General features: G+C 29.7%; 1 protein-coding gene across 4 annotated transcripts in view; it reads right to left on the bottom strand.

The window, feature by feature from the left end:
- Nucleotides 1–2,052, bottom strand: part of LOC132735897 (hemicentin-1-like) — a 44,206-nt gene extending 42,154 nt beyond the window's left edge. For all 4 annotated transcript variants that reach the window (XM_060722924.1, XM_060722928.1, XM_060722927.1 and 1 more), the window contains exon 1: nt 1,977–2,052. The gene's annotated coding sequence lies outside the window, so the exon portion shown is untranslated. The remainder of the gene's footprint in view (nt 1–1,976) is intronic.
- Between the last annotated feature and the right edge of the window lie 11,940 nt (nt 2,053–13,992).

The following is a 13,992-nucleotide window of genomic DNA, read 5'->3' as shown; positions in this document are numbered from 1 at the left end:
AAAAAGATACTGTATATAAATCAATCATACAGATAAGAAAAGCTTAAATTCCCCCTCCCACTTTTAAAGTAACTTTTCTTATATTCTGATGAGCTTTGAATGTTAATGTTATTAAAAATTAATAAGAAAGAACTAAATTGTATATTACGCTGACAGTTTTGCCTGTATTTATAAGTCTTTGATTTTGGAATGCTGTGACATTTATTTAAGAAGTTGAATTTTTTTAAACCATTCTATAAATTATGGCACAAACTATACACCAAAAGTTTTTTGCAGAAAAATCAAAATGCCATTGTGGTCATAAAAAAGTAGAGCATGTATAAAACACTACACATTTTTAATTTTTATATCTGACACTGGAAGAACAAATCTCCATATAACTTTTGAGTTTTAAAAGAGCAAACATTTGGGAAAATGTATATTTTATTGATATTTTTAATAGTAAAGAATGTTTGGTTTTTCTTCAAAATGTTTCTTGATTTTATCAGCTGTTAGAGCGTTCCCATCTTTAATCACAATTATTACATCCCATGTTGTGTTGGAGAAAGATAAGGGTTCCTCCATTAATCTACTATCTTAAACATCTCAAAATTCCAAAATAATGATTTCATCACTCCACTCCAAAAACTGTTCATCCTTTGAAGCGCCAACTTTTTTTTTTTAACATCTTCTAAAATATACCTTGCAGTGGTATTTTTAAGTTTACAAAGTTTCCTCTTGCAGAAATAATCTATTTATTTTATGTTATAATTTTCTTAATTTCATTGCGGCAATTAAAATTAAACATATCTTAATTTTCATCTAATTCATAAACACTTTAGATTATGGTACTTACAAAATTAAGAATTATGGAACATAAGCAATGTAATCATTATCATGTAGAATAACAGATTATTTTTACGAAGAATATTTTCAACAGGAAACTACGTATCTTGCATCCCAGAAGAAAAGACGTCTTTGCTTCGTATGCTCATTTCCTCTGTATAATCTTTCATGTACTCTTTTTAAAGGCCCATTACAGCCCAGAAATTATATTATTTCTCAAATATTATATCTTTATTTTTGATGCTTTTTATAATGTCAAAAAAGTTACTCATTTGCCATATATCTTTGCAATCTCTTGCTTCTACTGTTTTCAGCCAATGAGTAAAGTAATACAGATTTAGTAGATCTATTTTGTATGAAAGTCAAAATACTACTTTTTTTACATTTTACTTCTTTAAAGACAAATAATTTTCAGCACTACTTTCTTCAATTGATATGAATCTTACATGTTCTAAAACCATTGTTAAAATGTTTTCTCTTTACGATAAACATTTATTCATTTCTGAGGCATTATGTGCCTTTAATAATCAAGTAATGTCTCACACCTCAAAAATACTAACACATTTCAGATGAATTCGCTATAAATTTGATAGCTTGCTACAATGCAAAACCTTTCTTTTCTTTGGTACAGTAAACCAAGTCTGGAAAAATCATTCTCTAAGAGATATTTCTAAAATAAATTTAATCAATGTCTATCAATCATACAGACCCAAGGTGTGCCCCTGGCAACCAAGATAGATTTACAAAAGATATTTTACAGGAATGTTCAGTACAATCGTTTTATTTATTCATAAAGTATAAGATTTTTTTTAGAAGTTTTTAGACAATTTGGTACTGTTTCCTTGCTTGTCAGGGCCTTACAAATTTCAGAGATAAAATCTTCCTTTTCTTACTGGTTTCAGTTCTTTACAATAACATACTGAATATAATCATATACATAAGATATTTATAGATTTATGACAGACCTATGTTAAATCCCCATGCCTATGTTAAAATCCTAACAGCAAAAATTTATATAAAGAAATACTGTAATATATTTAATGAGACACTTTCATCAACTAAGAAAAATAAATCTAATAATCAAAATTAAATCTATACTGTAAGGAAATTTTAGAAATACAAAGTGACACAGTATATAAATAACACCTTACCTTTTCACCAATTTGTGCCCCACTATTTCCAGTGCTTTCTTTACTTCTTGGACACTCTTAGATACTAAAGTTCTATCTGAAAAAAAGGCACAAAAGAAATTCGAATAAAGTTAATCAAACATTTTGGTCAGAATTCAATAATTAACTCTATAACGTTTCAAAGACAAAGACCACAAATGAAAAAAGATCTCTGTTTTTTCACATATTTTTTTCTCCAAAATCAGCCAGCAGCAAAAGTCATTAAAATTTCATAATCCTGAAAAGGTCCATCCTGATTGGTCAATATTCAAAAAGATTAAAAAGGAACATCCACTTAAAAAGCAAGACACTTGTGGCATGGCATAATAAAAGACAATCCTTTAAAAGCTTTTTTTTAAAGTCCTGGAAATTTGCTGAACAAATAAACATGCCTAGCTCTGGCAAACATATGAAGTTTCCAAACACATTTCTGCCCTTTCAGCTTTTAAAAGAGCACTATAATTTCCTGTGCCAGTCCATAAGTTAAATCTGTAAATCAGTCATGCTCAACAAGGGATATCAACATTAAAATCTGGGCAATCACTCTAAGAAGTGTTAATGAGTATAAAAATCTAGAAATCAAAATAATGACCCCTGACCTAACCCATATAAACTTTCAGAAATAATTCTAATAATGTAAAAAACATCATCCATTTAAATGACCACAGGAAGCTTGACCAGTAAGAAAAATATACAGCATTCTGGCACATGTAAACACTTCCACCATACTGGTGATTTACAGTACAAAGAAAATGATCCCTTGTGCAGAAAACAAATCCCCAAACCCTTTCCTCATAGGATTTGAACAAATTATTCCATGAATCAATTCCAAGAACCAATCAAGAATTTACAATCCCTGGTTTAGCAGAAGAACTCAAAGATACTAATATTGACAGTAATCTCTTATATAATTCAAGAGTAGGAGATGTCTTTAAGAAGTGGACAGTAATAAATTTGGAGAAGTGTTTAAAATCAGTGGCAAACACCTTGGCACATGTACTTCAGGTGACATCAAGTGAGGAAATGCAATTACAGGGCTACTTGATTAAGTGCTTACTGACCAGTGAGGAATGGTCATACCAAACCACCATAAATCTGCCATTATCTGCCAGGTTTATAACCTTTGAACCCCACAAGGGTGGCTCTCTTGATTTACTCACTGACCTACATGGTTACACCATTTGTATGAGGAACAGCTTCTTACAACATGTATCTCTGAATTGGCTAACAGTGTTGTTCAATTTGAAAAGATAGATAAAACAGTAGCAGTTTCATTATGGTCTTTTACCTTTGATGCAAAACTTTATCACAAGCATGTTTAAATGTACAATCATTCACAAGTAGCCACAGATCTGCACTTCATCAATTTGTTAAAAAATCATGGGAGTGATATGGCAAGGACATAAATTTTTAACAATCATGATACATAATTTCAAAACAGCAAAATAAAAACTATGTTTGAATAGTAACATTCTTTTTCAGTACATTAAGAAGTGAACCTCTCAATACCTAAAGTAAGTCTATTTTTAAATACTTTTGCAGAAACACTGATTTAAAATAACCTATTTTATTGACATGAATTTAATCCAAACCACTTTACTTATTTCTTTAAAAAAATACCATTCATTGTGTCAAAACGTCTAATATTCATCCATATCCTAACATCCATAAAAATGATCTGTCTAGCTTTAAATAAACCTTTTCATAGTAACAGAAATCCACACCAAAAACCCTGACATTTTATGATCCCATAATAATTAATTTAAATCATCTATTTATTCAAGTCTTAATGAGTTCTACATTCAAATGATGATGAATATAAATTAAATCTGACACCCAGGCTATGTCCTCTGTTGAACACACTCACCATTGACTTTTCATACAATAATACAGATTTATTTATATTCCTATGACAAAATATAAATTATTTTCTGTGGTTTTAAATGGAGAGATTTTTTGCTGTTGATATTATGCTTTTTCGAGTGGTATTAAAACTGACTCATGCCTAGTTTTATCTGGAAGCTAACATACAGTTTAGATGAATAAGAAAATTTAACTGTTTCCTGGTGTTTCTTTATTTCTGTTTTTTTCTTCCACCTCTGTCTATTGTTTATTGCACTAGATACAACTGTTTATAAAAGTTTTCTTCTCAACCACTACTGTTTAAGCAAACTTTTTTCTTGCTTCACCTTTTTCTAATACATCATGTATATATTACACTTTTATTGTTTGTTGTTAACTTTAAATTAGCTAGAACTTTGAATCTTCAATTCCACACTTTAAACCAATCAAAATTAAGACAGTTTTTTATGCAAAAATGATGCTTAAATTAAATATATTTTATCCCAATAACTAAAACAACATATATTAAATTTCCACATGTTACAGTAAGTTAAATATACATTTTAAGTGAAATTTAAGTGAAAAAAAACTTTCTATACATATCTATAGGCAATATAACAGAAGCTTTTATGGACGTTTGAAAATTATATAATAATAAACTTTCAAAATCCATCAGGTATAACTTTAATAGCAGAATTTAATAATAACCATGCTATAATAGTCTGCTTGCATACATGAAAACAACATTACCCATTATACAACTTTTTTGACATAAAAAATAAACAACATTATATGCATTAAACTATTTCATATTCATAACTAAAAGATCCAGTGACTATAATAATGTTTCCATGTATAGCTCAAACATTATTTTCTTGGTCTTCACTTTGTCTGCACAAAATAAAACACAAAACAACAAATACATGTCACTCCTCCTTTTCCAATTAATTAATTGGTCATGTATTTAATTAAAATGAAACATACATTATTCCAACTTTTATGCAAATTGATTTACTGATCAAGTCTAAGGAAATCAATTTTTACTTTTTATTAAAATTTAATTGATAACGATATACATGACAGGAGTGTCATTTCTCTAGCTTCAATTGATTAAGTTACGATCTTCAAACAAAAGGTGTCGTATTATGTTACAAGATGTTAAAATATTAATTGCTCGCCAATAACACCTTGTAACTGCATAAATAATTGCATGTTTCCTGAGCCGAACATGGCAATAGCCCTCTAACGCAGCAAATTTAACATGTCCCTATTACTGTTAATTGTTTGCTTTTCCTGAATCATAAAATTCAATGCAATGCAGTTATGTCATAAAATTATAATGAATGCAGCACAAAATGTATAAAAGTATATGTTAAAGTCACAGCTTTTTTAGTGTAAATGAGAACAATAAATCACGAAAGTTATGAAATATAACTCACAATTCCTCTTGAAGTACAATTACCCCAAAGGCAATATATATAGTTTACATTTGTTTTTTCTTTTGATATCCAAATGTTCAATTTAATTTGGAAATTAATCTTTAATTTTGTGCACTGTCAGCACTTTTCTGAAGAACTATGCAGGACTAAACTCTATAAAAATCCTTGATACCAAAGACATTAGAGCTGATAACTCTAGAATCTGATTGTCTGAATTAAAATGATGTGATCACAAAGTACTGTTAATATATAAGTCACTGCCAGGTCTTTTTTTTCCAGATAAATGTTTCAATCTATTTTTTTTTACCTATTTGAAACCATGAAAACCACTCCTTGATGCATTGGTTTTTGTGTTGATTTTGCAGTGGCACTTAAACTTGGCACCATTGACAATCACACTGGCAATAACCAGTGCAAGTGTAAGCTTTCAGCAAGTAAAAATGTAGACAGAATACTTGAAATCTTCAAATGAAACAGTTATAAAGATTTATCTAATCTGCAGGGATTATTCTAGGGGGCGATTTCCGCGATTTCTCGCAAAAAAAATCACCAAAATCGCAGAGAAATTTGTGAAATGAGAGAAAATCTCGCACGGCAATTTGAGCCGGAAAATGTCTAATCACAATCTAAAGAATGCTAAAATCACACAAAAATATGATGACAAATTTACGATTCCCATCAAGAATTTAATTTCAAATTGTTAATTAATGAAATCGGTGTAAAAAACTCCAAAAAGTAGTCCAACACTTTGAATTATTTAGCCTAAAATAATTGCCGATCGGAGACCGCAAATTCACCATACAGAAATACGGTATGATGGCTATTGTAACCTTTATCTATCTGTAAGTCGAGAATTTACACATAACACTTTTAATTGATTTTAATAAAAATTGTTAGACACAGACTAACATAAAAATGGACATGTCAAAACCAAATATCGGTAAAATTTGTCTTCTAAATGTCACACCAACCACGGTAAATTTTGCCGTAAAGAACAAATTAAAAATTTTTGTTTTACGATTTCTGATGAAATAGCTGATAATAAATATTCTTTTATTGAACAAAAGTATTTAATTTTATATAATTGCAATCAGCAACAGCTAGAATTGTGAATGTTTCAGCGGAAAACAGACAAATATTCATTTGTCACATATTTTCGCGATGTCGTGATTAAAAAAAATACTAAAAGGAAGCTGAGTGTTATTCAAAGGTGTTTTATAACACTAAAAATGATGTTTATGAATAAAAATTACTTTAGGTATTGTTTATATTTGTGGATATGGAGATATTTGTCATTATGTGTTCAGGTCACATATTCAATGAACATTTTTTAATGGAGGGAGGTGTGTGAAGAGAATCATAAAGAAAACAAAATGTAAGGTTATAAAAAATATTCTTCAAATCTCAACAATCACTTCTGTACAGTACAGTGTTGTCCATTAGGAACATTGGCTGCAAATAATAGTTGTAGTAGATATCCATGTATAATTCTTTTATATTTCAGAATGAAAGTGTTTTATTTATTTTTCACAATTAGAATTTTATTATGTTTAAAATGCACAAAAGAAAGGCATAGGGTGAATCAAAAAAGTGAAAACAAAAATCACTGTAATAAACAGAGCTACATCTATATCCTCATTAGATAAACAATGTTTATATGTACAGTGATTTTAAAAAGTTAGAAATTTCCATATTTTTAACCTTGCCCATCATGAAAATTAAATCTCTCAAGAAAATCTAATTTCTCTCATTAAAATTTCTCAAATGAGAGAAAATCTCTCACTAAAAATCCTGACCAAAATGATCCCTGAATCTGTCACATAAAGCTTACAAAAATTAATCATAAAGCACCTGAAGATATTAATTTTGTTTCTATTATCTCCACTAACCACCCTATACATTTTGTGGCTGCTTCTGTTAACAGTGTAATTTTCTGTAGTAAATCCCTATTATCACCCACAGACTCAGACAAATTATTCCAAAGATATTTGTAAATAAATATTACCAAAGCCTTTTATACTGTGAATAAATTTGTAAATAAATATCCCATAATATCCCTATAATGAGCAGTTTTCCACCTAGACTTCACACTATTTCCCAACCTCTTCCGACAGATTTCATACCTATTTTAATCCATTGAAATTCTCTTTGATGAATGCTTATTACATAAACTATCTCCTAGAAAGTTTATCGGAGAAAACTAAGCAATCCTACCACAGATAACACTATCCAGGCATTTTAAAACTTCACTCAATAGCCCTGAAAAATCTGTCTTTAATGTACAAACTTAAAAACTTAAAATGCCTTACTATGGAACAAAACTGATCAGCTTTACTTTGAATTAATGCTTGTTAAATTACTCCGAGGATACTAAACTTCCTGATTGTAGGTTTTCAAGAACCTCGGTGAAACGGCTGAGAAAATTATGATTTTATAAGTGTTTCCATTTGCAGCCGACAAAAAACATTCCTGGTTTTATAATCACTCATAATGGTTCTTCAAAAATTACAATATCAAATGAAAACAGAATTGGAAATAAAAAAACAAAGAATTCGACGGCTCGTCAACTCTCCTCATCAAGTGCCTCTTGAAAAATTCAAATATAATTCACACTTCATAGATAATTTATTTAAGTCTTTTCACTACTTTCACATATGCACTTGCAGCCCTTCAAGACAAGCACATGTGAAGGGGCCCCCTGCCGTGTCCCCTTATACCTTCTCAGAGATTTCTAACTGTAAAATATTCCAGAAATCACATACTTTTCCAGGGTCTACTGTTTTATTGACTTCATAAAAAAGCTTAAAATCCAGTTACTGCCATGTCAACACTTTCACTAAAAGTTCAATTATCAGCAAGTAAGCAATATGTAATAAGGTATCTGGCTAAAAAAACAAAAAAAACACACACACACAAAGAAATGAGAATAGGACCACTTGTAAGGATTAAAGCAAGTGTTTTTTGCAATAAAACCCATTATATCAAAACCTTTTCTAAAACAGGAAACAATATGTTTGAAGATTCATTTAAATAAACTTCAAAATAAAAGCAAGACCACCCTTGTTGAAATGATAATACCTCGGCACTTTTGATTTAGTTTTGTTTTTTGTCGAAAGTTTAAAACTTCAACAAAATAATCTTTTGAAAATGGATCAAATCAATATGAACATGTTGCATATGTGAAACAATTTTTGTTTCAAAGAAAATGTCCTAACTTATGACTGTTATGTTAAGACTTTCAATTTTTGATAGCGATGCTGGACTAAACATTTACAAAATTGCAGGCTGAATCGAAGTGCCATTGTATTTTGATAACTTTATTAGGAGAATGACTTAATAAAAGTCTATAAATTTAATTGAAAGGTCTTGAGTTATGTCATATTACAGTCCTAGGACCTTAGATACACTTAGGACTTTCTATGAAACGCAGTACGAACCACAACTAGACCAATATTGGTTTAGGCACCAACAAACTCCTAATTGACAGAATAAAAAGCAAAGCAAACCATAATAATCAAGTCTAGAATAATTCTTAACCCCTCAAAGTCATTTTAATTCACAATAAATGAATACTCATAAATTTTGTAAAACTACCACTTCATTTTTGATATCAAAAGATTGTTGTATGGGCTCTGACCCTTTAAACAAACAATATATCAACAGGAAAACAATACCACCCTGAAACAGGCCACTCACTTGACCTAAAAGATAAACTAGACGATTCAAAATTGAATATTTTTATAGATTCTACAGTTTTGAAATGACCACTAAAATAATATATCATCTTTGTTTAAGATAAACACCAATAAACTTGAGAGCACTCAAAAAATCTTAATGTCCTTGATCATCTAAATTTGTCCTTGAACTAATTCAAGTATCTTGTTTCATAATTGTGGTCATCATCATCATCATCATCTTCTTCATCGTTATCGATCATCATCATCATCCATCATTCATCATTCATTGTCATCATCATCTTCTTTTTCTTCTACTTCTTCTTCATCATCATCATCATTATAATGATCATTATATATTTTGAAATTGCTATTGACATGTTTTTCAACACCAAAAACATTATCATTACCATCAAGTAGAACAATTTAAGTAATAATGAAAATAATCACTACATCCTCATAGCCTCATTGTCATTATTTACTCTGTATTCACTTATATCATGTTTTAAATCATTATCCAGCACATCACCACCACCATGCCATGGTGACCATCACTATCTTCATCACTTTCATCAACATAACACTTTGTTATAATGGTCATCATTTCCTCCAACACTAAACCTACATGTAACTCCACAAAGTCCTCTCAATTATCCTCAACTTTTTTCTTATGACATTTTAATCAAACTTTTTTCAAAACCCAAATATATTGTAATCCTAAAATTCCTTTACATTCATAAAAACCTTCACATCAACATCTCAACTGCAACTCAAAGTACTCGTCATTTATATCATTGTTATTCCTTTTTTGTGCAATTACAAAAATGCTTTAAAACAATATGCTACATTAACATAATTATTTTACTTTAACTTCAATTAATGTTGTTCAGATTATATAGAATTAAAAAAACAAAACAAAACCTTTATCTAAACTTCTTCAAATTATTAAAATGCACTATTTATGTTTCCTTTCTCCTCTAGTCCTTCAAGCGGTCTCACAGCTTCACTTTCAAAATTTTTCTCAAAAAATAAAACAAAATTTATCCCAATGAAAAACATTAATTTTATAAAGTGTAAATCTGTGATGGAGAGAAGATTCTCTTCAAATAAAGAGTAACTGTTATATATAGTACAAACAGGTTTTCTTACCTTTATTCATAGACACAAAACAAGCGAATCATAAACATTTATTGTTTTATTGTTATAGCCCAATAAACCCTCCCTACAGGGTATAATTTGCTAAACAAATAATGACTGGTCCCTTTGAAGATGCTTTGACAGACAGTGATTAGAGATTAAAATTTTCTTCCTTTAAAATATTTCACAAAACTGTTTCACCCTCTGTAATTTTTTTCAGTTATTTTCTTTTCTTCAGTGAATATGCACAATGTCACTGCATTCCTAAGGAATTGTATCCAATGTTTTAAGGACAGCCTCAGTCCAAACCCCTTTGTTTGTTTATGTAAACTTTTTTCAATGAATGCTTTCCTAAGATAGTCAACAACTTTGATAATACATGTACATTATCAGAAATATAATAGTTCCAAAGCATGATCTTACTTTAAAAATGTGCATTAATTTCTTTTGATCAAACTAAAAGCTATATTCATTTGTATATTTACGTATGTTAATAATTGATTTTATTTTGTCAGAAAACTGTCACCAGACATAATCTATTAACTTTTGCTATTACAGATATAACTTCAAAGCAAACAGATAGCAATTAAGCAACTTAACCGAAGATAAAACTATGTCATTAAGTGATATAAAATGTCACAATATTACATAAGAAGTTTTTGTGAAGATCAGATAAATATGGCCAGTTATAGTACCCTAGATGGACAATCAATTGAATTAACATGTCTGTGTTCAGACAGGTGTACAGTTAGGTAACACAATAAAACTTGACTTCTTGAAAAGATACTAAACATCATAAAATATCAACAGTCTGATATAAAAATTTCTTTTTCAAAGAGAAGTGTCTACACAACAGCAATTATAAAATTGAAAACTTTTCTGTTACCATGTTTTTATTATACCATAACCAGACAAAATTTTCATCAAATTTAAAGGAAACCAATGGAAGTGTCTAAATATTCATTTGTCTTATTTTTGTATACCAATATAACCTATATGCATTGTATTATTTTTTCATTAATCTTAATAAAAAACAAAAGCAAAGAGCAGCAACATTACTTTTTTTTTATCCTTCTCAAGAAACTACTTTTACTAATAATAAATTTTAACACGCATCAAAAATATTTCTTGATAATCATGCACAAACATACATTTAAATATCCAAACATTGCAATATAGCCACTTACATTATATTTCCACAACACATTAATTTTCAGGCAATCTCCTGCACAGAAGCTAATCTCCAAAAAGGCATTTTCCCTGGAAAATGGGAAAGCCATAAAATGGGAGGGGGAAAGTTTTTGATAAGGGATATAAAACCAGCAGACCATAATCACTTTCTGTTCACCATAATCTTCATGCAAACTAAGCTACTTAGGGTGTTTTAGGGTCATACCAGCATGCTGCTATCAGTAATTGGACTAATTATCAGATAAGATATCTTTCTTTTCCTCTGTCAAATTGCTTTCTTAAACCCATATTTCACTAAGAATTATTGTTGCAGTGTTCCTTGCAGAAAATCTCATATTGCACATACAGGATATTAATTCTCTCTGTGTTTCGGTATGAAATGATTATAATCAAAGCCCTTTGCTAAGTTTTCTCTCTAGCAATGTCATTTCTTAAATGTCATTTTCATCACTTTAAAATAAAATAACCACCATACTCTGATGATAACAATTGTCCTCGCCATCGTCATTGTCATCATCATTATCATCATAATCATCACTAACATGACTACCTTTATACCATGGTCATCATTATTCCTTGGATCATCACCAGCACCATCATCATTTCATCATCAAATTCATCAACCTTGTCATCATATTACCACGGCCACCACCATCATCATCATCATCACCACTATCATCATCATTTCTAACTTTCTACATTTACATCAGCATCATAAAATCATCAAGATTATCTATAGGAGTTTCAACCATAAATAGCTACCAGACACATTTCTCAAATGTAAAATATTTATTATAACACTTTAATCATAATGTTACAACTGTCTGGCATCTCTACAACATCATTGCAACATTAAATTATTTTATATCAGAATATTTTATCACACCAGAACATAACAGCTGGCTTTTTTTGCTCCTGGAACAAACAGCAAACAGTCTTGGCTGAACTACAATCTTTCCACACTTAAACTACTGTCCTTGCCTCTCAGCCTAACTGGCTTATCAGTAGAAATGTTGTTGTTTTAATGGAAATATGTTGTTTCTAATTCATGCATCTCTGATAGTTATATCAGGTTCTGGTATTTAACTATCTTTTATTTCCAGAGGAGTTTCTACGAGTTTCACCAGACATTGGTACATGTACTCCTATCAAAAATAACTGTGATAACTTTATTTCATACAAAGAATTATTATACATGTAAATGTCAGGCCAGACACTTGTCATTTTTTTATCAACTTTTTATCATTTATTCCTTTTTATTTTATAACTTGTGAAGTTTTATTAGCTACTAGAATTACACAATTTATCAGCTTTCCGTGATAATAAAACATGTGAGTATTGTAATGGCAGAATAGATATTTTTCTTGGCTGATGACAAACCCTTTGTAGCAGGTGTTAACTGAATATCTTATATCAAATTATTTCTATTCCTACTGAAAGATGGAAGAAAATAATTTTACTTCTTTATAGACCCTTTCATTTAAGCGATAACAGTCAGTGAAGAGTTACTTCCCTTACCGGATGTGACGTAAATGGGGGATAAAAATATGCATGCCGCATAGAAAGTTAGCTTATTGAAAAGTTAAATGCGTAAATACTGATCGTTCTATTATGAATATAACATGTAAAAATTTACGCATGCATACATAAATTCAATATCAAGACAATAGAAAAAAAAGCAAAGATTGAGATTAATCCCGCTATAAATCTGTGTCGCAACGGAGTGAGAACAGCGAAATTTCAAAGTGAATATTTTTATTAGATCTAGATTTCTCAAATGCCAGGATAAAAAGCTAGTAACTAAATCAAATTTTAATATTTTACAAACACCTATACAACACCGAAATTGGCCTATTATAAAATTTAAAATGGCCATTTTCTAGTTTTCTGTGTTATTTTCTGTCATTTAGAAAATTCTGGCGTATTTGTGACAAACCTGAAAGGATTTATATTACATTAGTAATATAAATCCGTGTTGAAAAATAAGATTGCCAATGTATTTTAATGATTGTTTTTTCAAGCTTTGATAGAAACAATAACAGAATGCATTATGTCAATACTTACTGATTCTTTTTCATTATGCGGTATAAAAAATATTTCAAAGAACCAGTGAAGGAAAAATTTTATAATTAGATATTCCGGAAAGAAACGAAAACCATGTAAGCATTGACTTTTATAAATTTTAGATTCGCAACAGACGATAATAAGATAATTTTGATATCAAAAAATCTATTCTTTAAAGACCTTTTCCAGCAACTTATTTCATAGATAAATAGATGTGTAATATATAAGCGCCACTGGGCCGTAACTTATTAGTTAAAAGGGTACATATGTCGTATATACGAGCGGCACTTGACTGTGATATCAAATAAATCACCAGGGGTGCATTTTTTAGAGTTATAACATTACATCAGATTACGTCACTTTTGTTAGTTGTCAAAATATTTATGGTCCGAATTTTTGTTATGGATCATCCTAGGGACTTTATTGGTCATGCCTTACTGATTTGATACTCGATCCAGAGTCCCTACGAACTGGCACAGTCAAAAATACGTAAAATTATAATTCAGTTAATAACAACTTGATTTTGTTGTTTTTTTTGTGCTTTTTAAAATATTTGATAAGCAGAGTATGAATTAAAAAGTATCAAGTTGAAAATATTACTTTACCAGCTTAAATAATATTGGTGTGATGTACGATTTTTTAAGAGTGCAT

Source organism: Ruditapes philippinarum, unplaced genomic scaffold (genome assembly GCF_026571515.1).
Source record: "Ruditapes philippinarum isolate M1 unplaced genomic scaffold, ASM2657151v2 ctg413_1_1_1_1, whole genome shotgun sequence".
Classification (NCBI taxonomy): Eukaryota; Metazoa; Mollusca; class Bivalvia; order Venerida; family Veneridae; genus Ruditapes; species Ruditapes philippinarum.
The sequence above is the reverse complement of the archived record's forward strand: the minus strand, read 5'-3'. Positions and strand labels throughout refer to the sequence as shown.